Genomic DNA, 17,142 nt, shown 5'->3' on the forward strand with positions numbered 1-17,142 from the left:
GCACCATTGAACCACCACCCCAACTTAGGATCATAAATGGGATTGAACAAGTCAACCCAGACTTCCAACAGTGGAGAAGTAAGGAGAGTTTTGTAAGATCTTACTTGAAAAGTACTCTTTCTAAATCTGTTTACTATGATACATATGGGCTGAACTCAGCCAAAGAGATTTGGGATTATCTCTATCTTACTAATAATGAGGGTCTTGAGTCTCAAAAGACCAATTAAGAAGAAAGCTACAGACAATAAAGAAAGGAAATTCTTCCATTACTAAATATCTTAAAGAACTGAAACAAATTTCAGATTCTTTAATGTCTGTCAATGATAGGGTCAGTGAACATGAGTTAATAAGGTTTGCAATTCAAGGTTTAAGTGTAGATTATGATCCTTTCACTATTGCCATTAGAGCAAATAATGAACACCTAACCTTTGCTCAACTCAAATCAAGATTGGTCCAACATAAGCAATGGTTGTTATCAAGAGACATTGATCAAGAAGCTTACTATGTGTAAAGGTATAATCAAAAGCAATATGCTAAACCAGGGTATAAGCCATCACCCACATATTATAGAAATCAAGGTCAAATAAAGAAAGATGCTATAAGTTCACAAATTCAAGTCAAACCACCATCAAATTCTCAAACCAAAGTGGGTATTAGGGCTGATGACTTTGATTTCACCATTGTTCCTTGTGGTATATGTAAAAGATGGGGACATCATGCTGGGGTTTGTTATTTTAGGTATACACCAAACAAGCCTCATATGGGCTATCGTTCAGAATCTCAAAATCAGCATGAGGCAAATGATTCTAGTATAGAAAACACTCATGATACTATAACAGAACCACAATCTTACTTATATGAGATGAAGCTTTACTTGAATGCAATAATGCTATTCTATATGAATTTGAACAGTCTAATGATGATGATGTTTTTCAAGAATGTCACACAGCTATTGTACATGATCAGGATAATGATATACTCTCAGATTGTGTCTCAGTCATGACAGATTATGATGAATGTCATGTAGTCACAGAAGCTGACTCAGTTAAAGACAGGGCCTGGCTGGCTGATTCAGGAGCCAGCAGTCATATGACACACACTGCTTCAAATCTCATAACTACTCAATCTTATCAAGGCACAGAGGCTGTCATGGTGGGTAGTGGTAAGTTCTTACCAATTACTAACACTGGTTCCTCTCAATTATCTACTTTTAATCATACTTTTGAGCTAAATAAAGTGTTGTGTCTTCCAAATCTTAAGAGAAATTTGTTGTCTATCTCAAAATTTACTAAAGACAATTCATGCTCAGTTGAATTTGTGCCTTGGGGTTATACTATTAGAGACATTTGGTCTAAAAAGCTCTTGGCAGAAGGTCCTATGAAACAGAACCTATACTCTATAGAAGTTCATAGCAGTCTACTACAAGATAGGTCTTATTCAGCTAATCTAGCTCAAACTTCTACACACTATGACATATGGCATGCAAGATTAGGCCACTCTCATCATGGTGTACTTCAACAATTACGAAAGGAAGATAAGATTCATTTTTCTACTTCAAAAGAAAAGTCTTTTTGTTCTTCTTGTGAATTGGGCAAAAGCAAATGTCTTCCTTTTGAGGATTCATCTACAACCACCAATACTCCACTTTACTTAGTTCATTGTGATGTTTAGGGACCAGACCCTGTCACCACACCTAATGGAGCTAGATACTATATATTGTTTCTTGATGTTTCAGTAAGTTTAGTTGGATTTATGCTATGAAGGTAAGGTCAGACAGTATTAAGTGTTTCACACACTTCGAGGCAACAACTGAAAACCTTCTTAAGGAAAAAATTGTCTATTTTCAATCTGATGGTGCTACAGAACTCATGAAAGGTGAATTCAGAAGTTTCTTGGACAAAATGGTATTATTTTCAGAAGTTCATGTCCCTATACACCACAACAGAATGGGAAGGCAGAGAGAAAACATAGACATATCACAGAACTAGCCTATTCAGACTCAGACTGGGAAGGATGCCCTGACTCGAGAAAATCAACAGGAGGTTACTGTCTATTTCTTGGATCGAGTCTCATCTCCTGGAGCTCGAAGAAACAGGCTACGGTTGCTAAATCTTCTACAGAAGCACAGTATAAGTCCTTATCAAATACTACAACAGAAATGGTTTGGGTGTCTTACCTCATGGATGAACTTGGTTTCCCTTTGAAGAAACCATTCGTGCTATACTGTGATAACATCAGTCCGAAGTTTCTTGCTTCTAATCCCATCTTCCATGCAAGAACGAAACATATCGAGGTTGATTTCCACTATGTTAGGGATTTAGCTTCCAATGGAACCATTGTCATTCATCATCTTCCAACAAAGGAACAGATTGCAGACATATTTACTAAAGGGATTCCACTCGATCTCTTTGATTTCTTTCGGAACAAACTGATGATTCACAAGTCTTCATCATCGGTTTGAGGGGGGCTGTAAAACTAGGGTTTCAATGAAAACAGGAAAGAGAGAATTAGGGATTTTCGAAGAAGCTGAAAGAAGGGAATTAGGGATTTCAATCCCTTTTTTTACTTAGGTCATGAATACTAGATATGACCTAAGTCTTGGTCTAAGAGCACCCGCAACAGTCAACACATTTTGACTTCAGTTGATTCTCTAAAAGCAGCCACAAACTCTTGAAGACATTACTAAAAAGGCAGCCTGCAACAAGAAGAAAGTTAGTTACACAACTAATTTCATAACAAACTTTTTCTGTTATTGTAATTTCTGTTTTACCTCTTTAATCAAGTATAAAAGCAAATCAATGTACTTGAAAATATTCATTGAAATAAAATAGAGCAAAGAGAGATTTCTTACAGTGTCATCTTATGCAATCAACTGTAATAGTTCTGTTGCTAAGAGCATCTCCAATGCAACACTCAATCTTAGAAACTTTGAGTGTCACTTAGGATTTTTTATTTTTAGTGTTTTTTCGTAAAACTCCTCTCCAATGCAACACTCTATTTGGATCTCTAAGATGACGTGTGGAGTGTGGAATAGAGATATCTCAAGAGGACACTCTATTTCTAAAATATTTGATTGTCAACCAATAGAAATCGAGTCTTCTATATTTTCTAAAATAACTAATTATTTATTGACAAAAATAACTATGTCACATAAGTAAATAAGATAAGTTTAGAGTTTTACATTGGAGACCAAAAAAAATTGAGGATCTCTATTAAAGCCACCTAGGAGTGAGAATCTCAATTGGAACTTGACACATAGGATGAACAGAGATTTTTATGAGTTTTGCATTGGAGATGCTCTAAGCTTCCTGGATTTAGTATTTTAAGGTCATGAGTTCGTGTTCCATTTATAGAAATTTCACTTTTTTTAAGTGTAAGTTGACCATGCCTTTATTATCTTCCCTACCATGTTTATTTTGATAGTTTAATTTTGATACCTTAATAACTCAATTTAAATAGTTTGTATATAGCAAACTAGACACAAGTCTGTCTATCTTCTCCATCTCCCTCTCACTCTCATGCAAATCATTCTGTCATGCAGATCACTCTCTATTTCTTTCCTGCCTCTCAAGTCTCTTGTACAGGAAATCTCTATCAATCACAATTTTGTTTTAATTTAATTACGCACTTTTCCCTTCCTAGTCTCCCTATTTAAATCTTAATTTTAAAATGTCCAAGAAGACAAAAGTGAATACTCCAATTTTAGAGATTGCACATGGAGAAGGTAAGAGTTTAATCTCTCCACTACGTCACCAAATACATACATTTTATTATCCAATGAGCTCTTTCTTTCTTCGAAAAAGATCGATTTTCATACTTAATTCTTTTCACTCAATGAAAGAAAAGTTTCGTCTTTATGCTAGGAGTTTTCTTAAAATAAGGTTTTGTTTATTTACGTGTAAAAAAAATTTATATTTATAGTTTTTATACGGAAGACCTCTATTAATATTTGACATTGAGCTCATAATTTGTCAGTCACGACCCTGCCTGCTAATGAGTAATTAATAGGGAAGTTTTATAGGGTCATCCCATTTTTGTGAAAAGGCCTCCCCATGAATTCATTCACTTGGTAAATAGTCATTGGCCTTGTTTGGTTAAAGGTCCCCCCATGCAATGGTTAAAAAACCCCACTTTAAGGGTGTATATCACCCACATTAGCAATCTATATTATCGCAACCCTAAATCTCTCCAATAGTCAAATCTCTAAACATTCCTCTTCTTCCACTTTGGTGATAACCGAACTTTCAAAAAATTAAACCTAGAGTTTGAGAAAGATGAAAAATGAAGAGACGAAGATGAAAAAAGGGAGAGAGAAAGAGAGAACGAGAAAGAACCCGACAGAGATGAGGGAGAGATGAAGATGAAAATGGCGGTAGGGATTGTAGTGATTGTAGTGATTGAGGTGATAGATTTTACATAGAGACACAAAGAAGATAAACTGAAGAAGAAGATGAAACAGAGCTACTGGTGCTACTGGGCCAATTTTTGGTGGGCTCGGGCCGAATTATATATCTAATAGTTAAAGATCGAGCCCACCGCAAAATGTTGCTTAACTTGATCTGAGACCACCGTAAAACGTTACATAATTCCGCCCGAGCCCACCGAAAATTAGTCTAGTAGCTACTGGTGCTGCTGGCCAAATTTTCAGTGGGCTCAGGCCAAATTATGCAACATTTACGTCTCGAGCTCACCGTATTTGCCACCAGTTGCTTTTCGGTCTGGTGCGAAGCTTACTTGGGAGTTTTTTTCCTCTCTTGATTTTCACCTGCTTCCAAAAGAAATGCTTCCAAATAATTGCGTTGCTAACGAGTAAATTCAAGTATTCAAACAATGTAGTTTCAAAATATCGAAAACCTAGGGTTATGAGGAAGATGAAAGAGGAAGAGATGAAGATGAAAAGAGGGAGAAAAAAAGATAGAACAAGAGAGAGAATGAGGGAGAGATGAAGATGAAAATGGCGGTAGTGATAGAGGTGATAGATTTTAGAGAGAGAGAGAGGGAGAGAGAAGAAAAACTGAAGAAGAGGAAAAAGATGAAACAAAGGTCTGAGGAAGATGAAAGTGGGGTGGGGCTTTTGATCGATCAAGGGTTTTTTTCTTGGTTTAATTAATTTTGACCTAACGGCGTTATCTTTACCTTTTGGTCAAACTAGAGAAGAGATATGACCTTTTTTCTGGAGGAGCCCTTCCAACCAAAACGAGATTTGGAGAGCGCTTTTAGAGGAGGGGTCCTTTTAACAGAAATGGAGGACCCTTATAAAATCTCCTTAATTAATATTGACAAATGAATTAAGGTGCCATAGTTCAATATCATTGTCTACACAAAACATTTTTGCCATTTATACATGTTTGATTATCTTTTGGATTGTGACCTTATCCTTAATGTAAATTAAATGGGTGATATCTCTGACGGTCAAAAATAAACTTCTCGGTTGATGTGTGGACAAGAGCTCCTCTTAATTGTCTATTCCAAAGATACCGAAAGTGTCGAAAGCTAAGGACCATTCGGTTGAAGAAATGGCAACAACATCTTCAATGCAACATTCAATCTTAGAAGCTTTGAGTGTCACATAGAATTTTTAGAGTTTTTGCTTGAAAACTCTCTCCAATGCAACACCCTATTTGGATCTCTAAGATGACTTGTCGAGTGTGGAATAGAGATATCTCAAGAAAACTCTAGAAATAGAGTGTCCTCTTGAGATATCTCTAATTGTCCAACTCATCAATATTTGAATTTCAACCAATATAGAAATCGAGTCTTCTATATTTTCTAAATAACTAATTATTTCTTTACAAGATACATATGTAAATAAAATAAGTTTAGAATTTTGCATTGGAGACACAAAAGAGTTGAAGATCTTCGTTTAATTATGTCATTTATACATGTTTAATTATCATTTCAGCTGTGAGGTATGTACATAGTTAGAAATTCTTTTAGGTTCTAGGTTGGACTTAGTTGTCTATTATCCCCGGACTTTAATCCATTACCTATTTCTTTAAAGTAAATTTTATAACTTTTTCCATGGCAATATCTTTTTCACTTGATGTGAAATATTTTTAAGAGATAATGATCAACCTGCCTCGTATTAATTAAGTGGATGCCTCTATCTCAAATATTTAATTTCCTTAATCATAGAATTTTACGCATTTTCTTGCTTTCTTTGTCGTTAGTGAAACTTTATAAATACTATTGTATGATGTCTCCTGTAATGTATCCCTCTCTGTCTCTCCCCCCATCCCTGTCTTTTTCTTTTTCATTCTTATGTGAAATTATAAAATTTAAGCTCTTTCTACTTTGGGGAGACCACTCTCCTACCCTTTTCTAGTTTTCTTAGTTTTCTTTGTCTTCTAAGACATGGGCGACTGCTTATTCTCTATTTTACTTTCAAGAAACTGTTCTCCCATAAATGAATACCTTCATTTATTCGATTCTATAGTTGAAGTTTTTAATCTAATAATAAGACAAATTTTGAAGAATTTCAGTAATCGGATCAACGATTTACCATACCATTTTTCTACCCACTGTGACACATGGGTTTGTGAAGGATGCCAGAGATCATATCCATTCAAGGATTCAATGTTTATCATAAGAATAAAATAATTAAGGTCTGTTCTGTTTTCATGGCATCTATAGTTATACGGGACCATGTACCAACACTCAAAAACTTTTGATATACTTAACGAAAAACTTCGTTTTTTTGTTTCAGCCGTTTTGGAGAGTCTGGAACGCAGCAGGAAGCAATGGTCGGGGAGTAATAGGTATCAATAATGTTGATATCAATATTCTTCACTCGTACAATTCTCGTGTGAGGTCAAGTCTGATGAGATTTTATTTATTTCAGGTGTATTAGAGGCAAACTTTGTCGAACCATTTATCCTTCCAAACGGACAAGTAAATAATACGATTGATGGGAACCGGTCAACAAGTCATCCTGAAGAAACCCACAACAATCCAATCCAATTTATCCTTTCAATTAGACAAGTAAATGGTGGTTCTGAAAGGACACCCATTGTTCAGAATTCTTCTGGGCCAAATGGAAATGGACAATGTCCTCGATCGAAACTGAAATGATTACGTTAAACTTAAACGTACCACCACCAAATATCGAAAATGAAACTGTTAATCCACCTAAAAGAGTAGCGAAAGCGTCGTCACTGAAACGTGGGAGGAAACAATCGTTATTTGAAAGTTCAAGCGTGATACCAAAGGAGAACGGGGATGGCAGTGAATGGACAGTGTATGATAGAGGCTAGCAATGGTGTCGTCCCCCAGGTGTTCCAAGTACTTTGCAGTGGAGGAAATAGCGGAGTGCCCTAAATGCAAGGGCTCTGAATTGGTTCTTGGTTTCGATCCCAAAGACAAAAGCAACAACAAGAAGAAGAAAGCAAAGATTAATTAGAATTATTGATGATCTCTCTCTGGTTTCCTGCATGTGTATTTTATAATAATGATATAATATGAGTCGTACCTAACTTTATATAATGAATAGGATGAAATGTGTGTTTCATTTATGCTGATTGATCTAAACTCAGCAGAAAGATTCCCATGGTAAGAATATCCCGAAGTTTGTGCGGTCAACTCTGGTTGGTTGGGATAGAAACAATAGTCAAGTGATCTCCTTATTCTACTGAAGAAGATCTTCTTAACCAGGTTATCCCTTTTCCTCCATATCTTTACTTTTCGTATTATACTTCTTTCATTTTGCAGTTCCATCTGATTAAACTTGATTTTGCTACAGATGAGACTGTACATCTTTCATATCTCTTGCTCTCAACTTTATTTAGTTGTGGTTTTCTTGGTTGCATTTTCGAAACTTAATCTTATTCTTGTTTTTAAGACGTACTTAATAGCATACATTACATAAGACGGATCGAAAATAGGAGATCCGACGGTCAAGATGAGTTGCAGAAATCATATACGTGTGTAACACGTGTATTTACGTAACAGATCGAGAAGACTAGATCCGACGATCAAGAAGAATTCAGAATATTGAAGATATTTGAAGATATGTGAAGATTTAGTTTCTTATATTCAGAATATCTCTTGTAACTATCTAATGGTAATATTAGATAGATTTTGTATTATTTTCTAGTTTAGTAATCAGAAACTAGGAAACCCTAAAACCTAAGTCATCTATAAATAGGAGAGGGTTCTAGGAATCAAACTCATCGAGTTATGTTTGACCAATGTAACCGATCAACTCACATTTGTATGTGGTGATTATTAATAAAGAATTATTTCTCCGGGGATGTAGGTCTTGAGTATTCGACCGAATCACGTTAAATTATCGTGTCTTTACTTCATGTTCGTCTATCTCCGATTATTATATAATCATGAATTTAACCGTACTAGACAACCTATTTAAATATTGCTCTTAACTAGATAACTCACCTGTATTTATTTTTCGAATTACAGGATATTCAAATTAGAGGAGCCAATCGAGACGAGAAGAAGATAGAAATGGCAAAAAGGCAACCTTATATGGTTAATATGTTTTAATAACATTCGTGTTCTCAATCGCTTTAAGAAACAAAAATGATAGAAACCAAGAAAATCCAGACATACTCTAGACATACATCCTATGTGGCTTGCCGTGATTTGTTGTCTAGTGAACTAGAATCATCAAAAATACGAATCACGACAAGCCACATAGGATGTATGTCTACAGTATGTCTGGATTTTCTTGTTCTCTATCATTTCTTATCTTTGTCTACACAAAACATCCCATTAGTAAAAACCGTTCATCTAACTTGACTTTCTATTACATTCACGAACGTTTAAGACGACCAATTCTGCCATTTATACATGTTTAATTATCATTTTAGTTGTGAGGTATGTACGTTGTTAGAAATTCCTTTAGGTTCTAGGTTGGACTAAGTATTCTATTATCCCTTAACTTTAATTCATTACCTATTTTTTCAAGTAAATTTTATAACTTTTTCAATGACGATATCTTTTTCACTTAACGTGAAATATTTTTAAGAGATAAGGATCAACTTGTATCTCAAAGATTTAATTTCTTTTATGTGCATCCTCTTGTTTTCTTTGTTGTTTGTGCAACTTTACAAATACTATTCTATGATGTCTTCTATAGTGAATCCCTCTCGCTCTCTCACCCTCCATCCTTGTCCTTTTCTCCGTCATTCCTATGTGAGGTTATAAAATGCAAGCTCTTTCAACTTTGGAGAGACCACTCTCCTACCTTTTTCTAACTTTCTTAGATCCCTTTGTCTTCCAACATATGGGTAACTGCCTATCCTCTATTTTATTTTTCTAGAAAATCTTGTCCCATAAATGAATACCTTCTTTCATTCGATTATATAGTTGAAGATTTTAAACTAATTATATGACACACTTTGAAGAATTTCAATAATCGGATCAACGATTTACCATACCATTTTTATACGAAGTGTAGGAACAAGACAAGCTCATCATCCAATGGCAGTTATCTTGTTTACTGATTTAACTCATGTTAATATAGGAATAGTTATGGTAATCACATTCCTTTTTCGCTCAACAAATATAACATAAAATTTGGGCATCTGTTTAGGCAAACTCTTGATTGAATACTATTTGGTTCAAGACTAGTGTAGAGTATGTTAGTGTCACTTATAATGTAGCAAATAAATCAAGGTCTCGACATGGCGTCCTTAGAATAAAAAAAATTAGCACATTCTGGGAATTCCATAGGGTTGAAAAGCAATACTAGAAGCCAGGTTTTTAGGTTGGATTGCAGCATCTTAAGTCATGTGAGGCCTTCTTGGATGGGCTTGGTTCACCACGGGATCAAGACTTGGGCCACATGATTGCGCTTAGTCAGGGACAATATCACAAGTCACCGGGAGTTAGACCGTTACCATAACATATTCTAGCAAACCCCAAAAGTTGAGTCTCGTAGAGTTGCATTTGAAATTTCAATTTGTAGGTCCTTGAATTTGAGCCTCAAGGCTTTGTTTGGACTAGTAATGTAAATATGCGTACATATATTATTATGCTCTTAGTATAAGGCTGAAGTTTGATTCCTGTATTTGTATTCTCATTCTTATTCATTGCATATATTATCTGAAATTATCACTTCTAATAGGGCAAACGTATTCCATTGTACAGTTGGAATAGAGAATGACAAATGACTCTTCCGCCTCAGCCATTTTCCATTTCAGATCATCTCCTATTGCATGAATCCGCCATTCACAGGCCCAGTTTTCTCACCTACAAGTCACTGCAAACGTAGCACTCCCAGAAAGATGATGGTTATAAACAAGAATTATAAGAACTTCAAATTTTCCATCGACATGAAAGACAAGAGTGTCATGAGGAATTTGGCTTCCGAAATCTCGTTGGGTATAGAGAAACCGAGCAATTTAGATTGTAAAACTATGTTCAATTACTGCAAAGTTAGTATTTGGGGATCACCGGCTGGAGTGTTCGGAGGTTCCATCTCAACTTTCGATAACTTTCTGCCACGAGAGATTCAGTTGCAGGTTTCATTATTATAATCAAGTTTACGGGCTTGCTGCAATTTCTCGTGCTCGAAAAACCTATTCAGTCACTTGAGTGAAACAGTTGTATGCGGTGTGACAAAGCAGGTTTCAGTATTATCCTTAATTTAGTTATTACAATCTTGATTCACCATATAAGTTTTGTCACCGTAATGATGTTAAGACATTAATTTAAATTGTTTATGTATGTCTATACACACGGAAGATTGTTTATGTACCTGTGTATAGAAAATAATTAATTGGTTTATGTACGTACTGACAAAAACTTTTGCCATTAAAATATTATAAGAATGCTGATGGGTGTACAACTTTAAATTAAGACTATGCTCAACTTACATCCCTAATATGTTTCAACAACACATGCATTACCAAATCTAGTTTCCCTCTTTTCAATCTAACTTCCCTCTTTTCCTACCGAATCTCCCTATTTAAATCCTAATTTTAAAATGTGTAAGAGTTTAATCTTTCCACTGCATTCCCAAACACATGCATTTTATTATCCAATCCACTCTTTCTTTCTTCGTAAAGATCGATTTTTATATTTACTTTTGACTCAATGAAAGAAAATTTTGAAGTTTTTATGCTAGGAGTTCTCTTAAAATAACGTTTTGTTTATTTATATGTAATAAAGAATTTACGTCCATTTTTTCATACGAACAGCCACTATTAATGTTTGGTATTGGGTCCATAATTTGTCAGCCACTGTCCTACCTCATAATAACAAATATTGACAAATGAATTAATGTGGGATAATTCAATACCATTGTAACACAAAACGTGGTTTGCCATTTATACAAGTTTAATTATCTTTTCGATTGTGAGATATGTAGGTTGTTAGAGTTTCCTATGTTGTTAGAATTTGCTATTAGATTGTTTGGGCCTTAAAGAATAAACTCTTTAGGGGATCCATGTTTTTTTATACATTCACAGGGGCATATATTTTTTAGCCAAAAAATTCACTTGATCAAACATTGCCTCTAATCTGCTTCTTCTCCATCACCTTCACCCAAAATTCCGCCCAATACCACCACAATTTCAGCAACCGCCACCACCACAATATTTTTCTCTTTCTCCTCGCCTTGCTCTCTCCCTTCGCTACCTTCTTTTTCTCGTCTCTTCCTTTCTCTCTTTCTTACACTCTCCATCTCTTTTTCTCTTTGAAAATCTCGGCAGATATGGTATCTATTGGGGTTTAATCTTCTTCAACCCGAAGAAGATTTCAACTCATCCAATTCTCCAGGAAATCTTATCTGTTTCATCTTCTAATGTTGTGGGCTTTGTTCTCTCGTTGTTCCGTTGATTTCTTCTTGTTAACGAAATTAATATCATCTTTGATCTTGATTTCTTGAACATATGGAGAAGAAACGACTTTCGGCCTAGATATGCGGCATAGACGGCATCAAAGGTACTAAAATTTGACATCATTGTTGCTAAATTTCAGGAGTTCGGATTATTGGGAGGTATAGATTAGAGAGAGGGGAGTTGGATTTGCAGAGGTGGAGAAAGTTTGAGGTTTTATATAGAGAAAATATGCTCATCTCTTAAAAAGTTTTCACATTCAGTCAAAAAGATATTGTCATGAAAAAAGTTAATGGCCTCGGCTTTGGAGAATAAAAAAATCTCTAGGGATATAGGGGGGTGGGGGTAGAGGATTGAGACTTTCACAGACATTTATAGACAAAATGTCCTGTAGACATTTCAAGACATTTCGAGTGATTTATTATAGACAAGATGTCTTCATAGACATTTTCAAGACATTGAGTTTGTAGACAAAATGTCTTTATAGACATTTCAAGACATTTGATCCATAGACAAAATGTCCTGGGGACATTTCAAGATCTTGAATCCATTGACAAAATGTGTAATGCATATTATATTTGTACTAATCAAAAATGTATTCTTCGCATTCCGTAGACATCTGTGAATATTTGTGGACATTGATGGACATTTGGTGAATATTTGTTATTTTAATATTATTATTATTTAATCACATTAAATAATATATTTTTATGAACATTCAAAAATATATTTTCGACTTTCGTAGACATCTGTGAATATTTGTGGATATTGATGGACATTTGGTGGATATTTATTATTTTAATATTGTCATTATTGTTTAATTACATGGAATAATATATTTGTATAAACATTTCAAAATATATTTTTCGACTTTCGTAGACATCTTGTGAATATTTGTGGACATGGATGGACATTTGGTAGACATTTATTATTTTAATATTTTTATTGTTTAATCACATTAAATAATATATTTGTATGAACATTTCAAAAATATATTTTTCGACTTCCGTAGACATCTGCGAATATTTGTGGACATTGATGGACATTTGGTGGATATTTATTATTTTAATATTATCATTATTGTTTAATCACGTGGAATAATATATTTGTATGAACATTTCAAAATATATTTTTCGTAGACATCTTGTGAATATTTGTGGACATTGATGGACATTTGGTGGTCATTTATTATTTTAATATTATTATTGTTGTTTAATCACATGATGGACTCCAAATGTCTCTTGTTTTTGTAAAGATATTTTGGGCTCCGAATTTGTCCCAAATCCTTCACAAAATCCATCAAATTATGAAGTCTACCAAAGTCTGTAACATTTTGTTTATAATCGAATGCCTCAGACTTTCATTGACTCTCAAATGTCGGAATTCGAATGCCTCGGACTTTCAAATGTCTGGATTTGAATGCCTCGGACTTTCGTAGACTCTCAAATGTCCGGATTTGAATGCCTCGAACTTTCGCGGACACTCAAATGTCCCCGAAAGTCCCAATCCACTACCCCCTTAATTATTTCCTTTATGAGTCTCATGGACAACATATTGCGTGTTTTGCTTTACGCAGGACAGATGGTGGGTTTGTTGTGTGCTCATTTGGTTGTTGCAGAGTTCGCAATGATACCCATGAGAAGTAGAAAATAAAGGAGCTTCAGTTGTTTAAGACTCTTATCGAGCGCCACATTATTGCAAGAAATGATTCTTCCAAACTTGTTTCAACCTTATCCATATCGTCCCATCAAATACTAACATTTATTATCAATCAAGTTTGAGTATTGGGTGACCTTATCCTTATGGGTGAAGAAGAACCTGATTCGGAATCAAGAATTTCGGTCGATCCCTAATCGATGTTCCTGGTGCTGGAGACGTATCTTAAGTAATAGGGACCCCCAGCCTGGGATGTGGTAGTCTATCTTATTGCAGACGGAAATAAGGCGAGGTTCTGGACTGATAATTGGCACCCACGGGACTCCTGAATGAGTACATAAACGAAACTGCCCAATTTAACCATACATTTCATAATGATGCGAGACTGACGAATTATTTGATCAATGGTCATTGTGTTTTTCGGAACATGATAGTCAAACCATGGCTGAAATATTCAGTACTCTTCAACATGTTGAAGTGGGTGGATTGACTGAGGATACAATAGTTTGGGGTGCTTCTGATAGTGTCAAAAAGATAGAAAGAATCGGGGTCGAAAGAGAAGCCCGAAAAGGTAGAAAACCCACTTATGGGGTGTCCCAATCAAACCCAGTAATGGATTGATCTGAACCGAACATAGTGTGGGAGTGGGCCGGCCAGGCCAAGCCCATTAATGGGCTTAACTGGCCGGCCACACACCATATTAAGGGGAAACCGTAATTTCCCTTAAAAGGGTATTAAGGGAAATCCGTGTGTTTATCTTTTTTGAGACTCTTATTGAAACCTAATTTGAGTGAGACTTCTATTAGGGTTTCTCTATATAAGGGTCATTAGAGTTCAGAAAAAGGGTTGGATTTTTCTCAGGAGAAAACTTCATCTCTCTCACATTACACAACTAAGTGGAGAGAGAGAGAGAGAGGGTTTTAGAGAAAAAGCTCCCAATCTATCTATGGAGTCAAAAGAAGAATGGTTCATCTTTTCAACCTTCAATGGAGTTCTAGCGGACAACAAAGAAAGGAGATCGAGTCACTTACTCGGGTGTTTCAAGTAGAGGAGTTACTAATGAAGCTCTCATCTTCGGGATAAAGGAGTTGGAATCTAATTCGAGGAAAGCCAATCCAGGTATTCTCTTTATGTTTCTAGTTCATTATTAGTTCTTGCATGTCATCCTGGATAACTAATGTTAATCATATGATGATTGAGATTTCGCTTACATCATTAGTTAGATGATTAGTAGTCTTAGAGATGTACAAAACCCTACAGTGAGATGGTGCATTACTAACTTTAGTGGCAGCCATGTAGACTGTAGTAGCACGACTTCGGTACCTTGCTTTTTTTAATTCCTTTATTTATCATATATGGCGTGAACGGAACTATAGGCTATACCAGGATATTGTTAGAGCTCAATTAGTTGTGATTTAGAACATTATTAATGATGTGAGAATCAAAGCAATGACAGGGAAGGAAAATATCTTGTTCTCCGCAGAAGGAATGAGAATGATGGAAGCATGGAATTTGAACATTCCAATTGTTCGGTCAGTGTCCAAACCTTGTAGGTTGTTGGCACCGGATGATGGGTGGCAGGGTCGTGCCTGAGAATTCAGGGGCCCAGTGCCAAATTTATTTGGGGCCCCTGTTTCTTGTATAATCGAACGTAAAAAAATATTTTAAAATCAGAATAACAAAAAAATTGAAAATAAATTGACCATATTTGTATTTGAATCAATTTTTCTTCTTTTTATTTTTCCATCCTCTTCAAATTTCTAGTTTTGTATTTTTTTTGGTGCCATATATATCAACTACAATAAAAATTAAGACATCCCAAATTAAATTTTTTTTTTTTCTTCTATATAAATTTGTAATCTCCATATAAAAATTTGTAGACGGGAGAAATCATAAACCTACTAGAACCGAAATCAAAATTGAAGCAAACTTCAACTCTATTCTTAATTTATAGGAAATAGTTTAGGAATTTGAATGAGGATATTTTAGAAACAAAATAAGTTAAAGATAATAGGGGAGAGATAAAAGAACTAAAATATGTCCGGTTATGATTTCGTAGAAAGTGAATGACACTATAGAAAGTAGAGTGAGAAACAATGATATGTACTAGTATTACTTATGGAAACACAAAGGTAACGTTAAAATAGAGAGACAATTAAAGAAAAATATCGGTAGTACATAGAAAGTGGAATGATAATCTTTAATGTCGGGCCACATGTCCACACGTGTATTAACGGAGAGAGAGAAATAAGGAACTTAACGTAGAGAGTGAAACAGTCCACATCCCCAAACCTGACTATAGTTAACTGGAGTACTATATACCCTTACTTAATTGTAGTTGTGTGGGCCCTCTAGGTTGCGGGGCCTAGTGCGGGCGCCCTGCCCGCACTGGAAACTGCACGACCCTAATGTTTTTAAGTATTTTTTGATATTTATGTGTCTATAACTATATATATCTAATCGTGTGCATAGATGACATCAATTAAAGCTTAGCTAAGCAGTTTAGACATTGTGTTGTGGGCAAGTGGAAGCTTGAAGTTCTGTTTGAGTCCTACTATAAGTAATTTGAAGTATTTTAACTTTAATATATTGGAATTATTCAATTAATATATCTTAAATTCCTATAAAAATTCAATTCAACTATCCTACATCCTATAAAATTCAATTTAACTACCCTCAGCCATAAACGACATTAGATAGACATTCCGAGCAAACTCATATATCATACCGCACCCATTTAAATGCTACCATAGATGTTGTTCCGCGGAAATGAAGAATATGAAACTTCACAAAATCTAGGTAATTTCATTAAACTACTAAAGCTCTTGCTCGAAATTGTCTAGAAATTGATGCAGTTACATTTGATAATGTTGTAGAAAATTTAAAATTGGTTGCTCCAATGGAGTTCATGAATAAAAATGGTTTGTTTTCCCACCTTGGCGAGCCCGATTGTAAAACTAGGGTTTCGATGAAGAGAAGAAAGTAAGAATTGGGGATTTTCGAATAGGCTGTAAGAGGAAGTTAGGGTTTTCCATTCCTTTTATACTTAGGTCATGTATAACAAATATGACCTAAGTTCCTGTCTAAAGACACTCACAACAGTCAAAGTGTTTTGACTACAGTCGAAGTTCTAAAGGCAGCCACAAGACTCTTGAAGATTTCTCTACAGGCAACCTGCAACAAGAATAGAAGTTAGTTGAATAACTAACTTCACAACAAACTATTTTTTCTGTTATTTTGTAGTTTCTGGTTTCCTCTTTGATCAAGTATAAAAGCTGAACAATGTAATTGAGATATTCATTGAAATAAAATAGAGCAAAGAGAGATTTCTTACATGGTATCAGTCTAGGGTTCTTCAAGATCCACAACTAGTTTTGTAGATCCACAACTAGTTTTGTAGATCCAAAACTAGGGTTTTCTCTCAAACAGCTCAATAGCAATCATCATCTCGCAAGAAAAACAAAATCAAGATTAAAATTCAGAAGATTTAACATTCATCATCATCAAAATTACAAGGAAATTGAAGAATTCAGTTTCAAAAGGTTAGAAAATTACTTTTTTTTCGGACTTCTTTCCAAGCATTCATCAAATGGCTTCACCTCAACGTAATTTACCTCCAATTTCATCTGTTACTAACTTCATAACTGAGAAGTTAGATGATTCTAACTTTCTCATGTTGAAAGACCAA

The sequence above is a fragment of the Eschscholzia californica genome, unplaced genomic scaffold (assembly GCF_041429995.1).
Source record: "Eschscholzia californica isolate CP2 unplaced genomic scaffold, dmEscCali1.0.p SCAF_6, whole genome shotgun sequence".
In the NCBI taxonomy this organism is placed as follows: domain Eukaryota; kingdom Viridiplantae; phylum Streptophyta; class Magnoliopsida; order Ranunculales; family Papaveraceae; genus Eschscholzia; species Eschscholzia californica.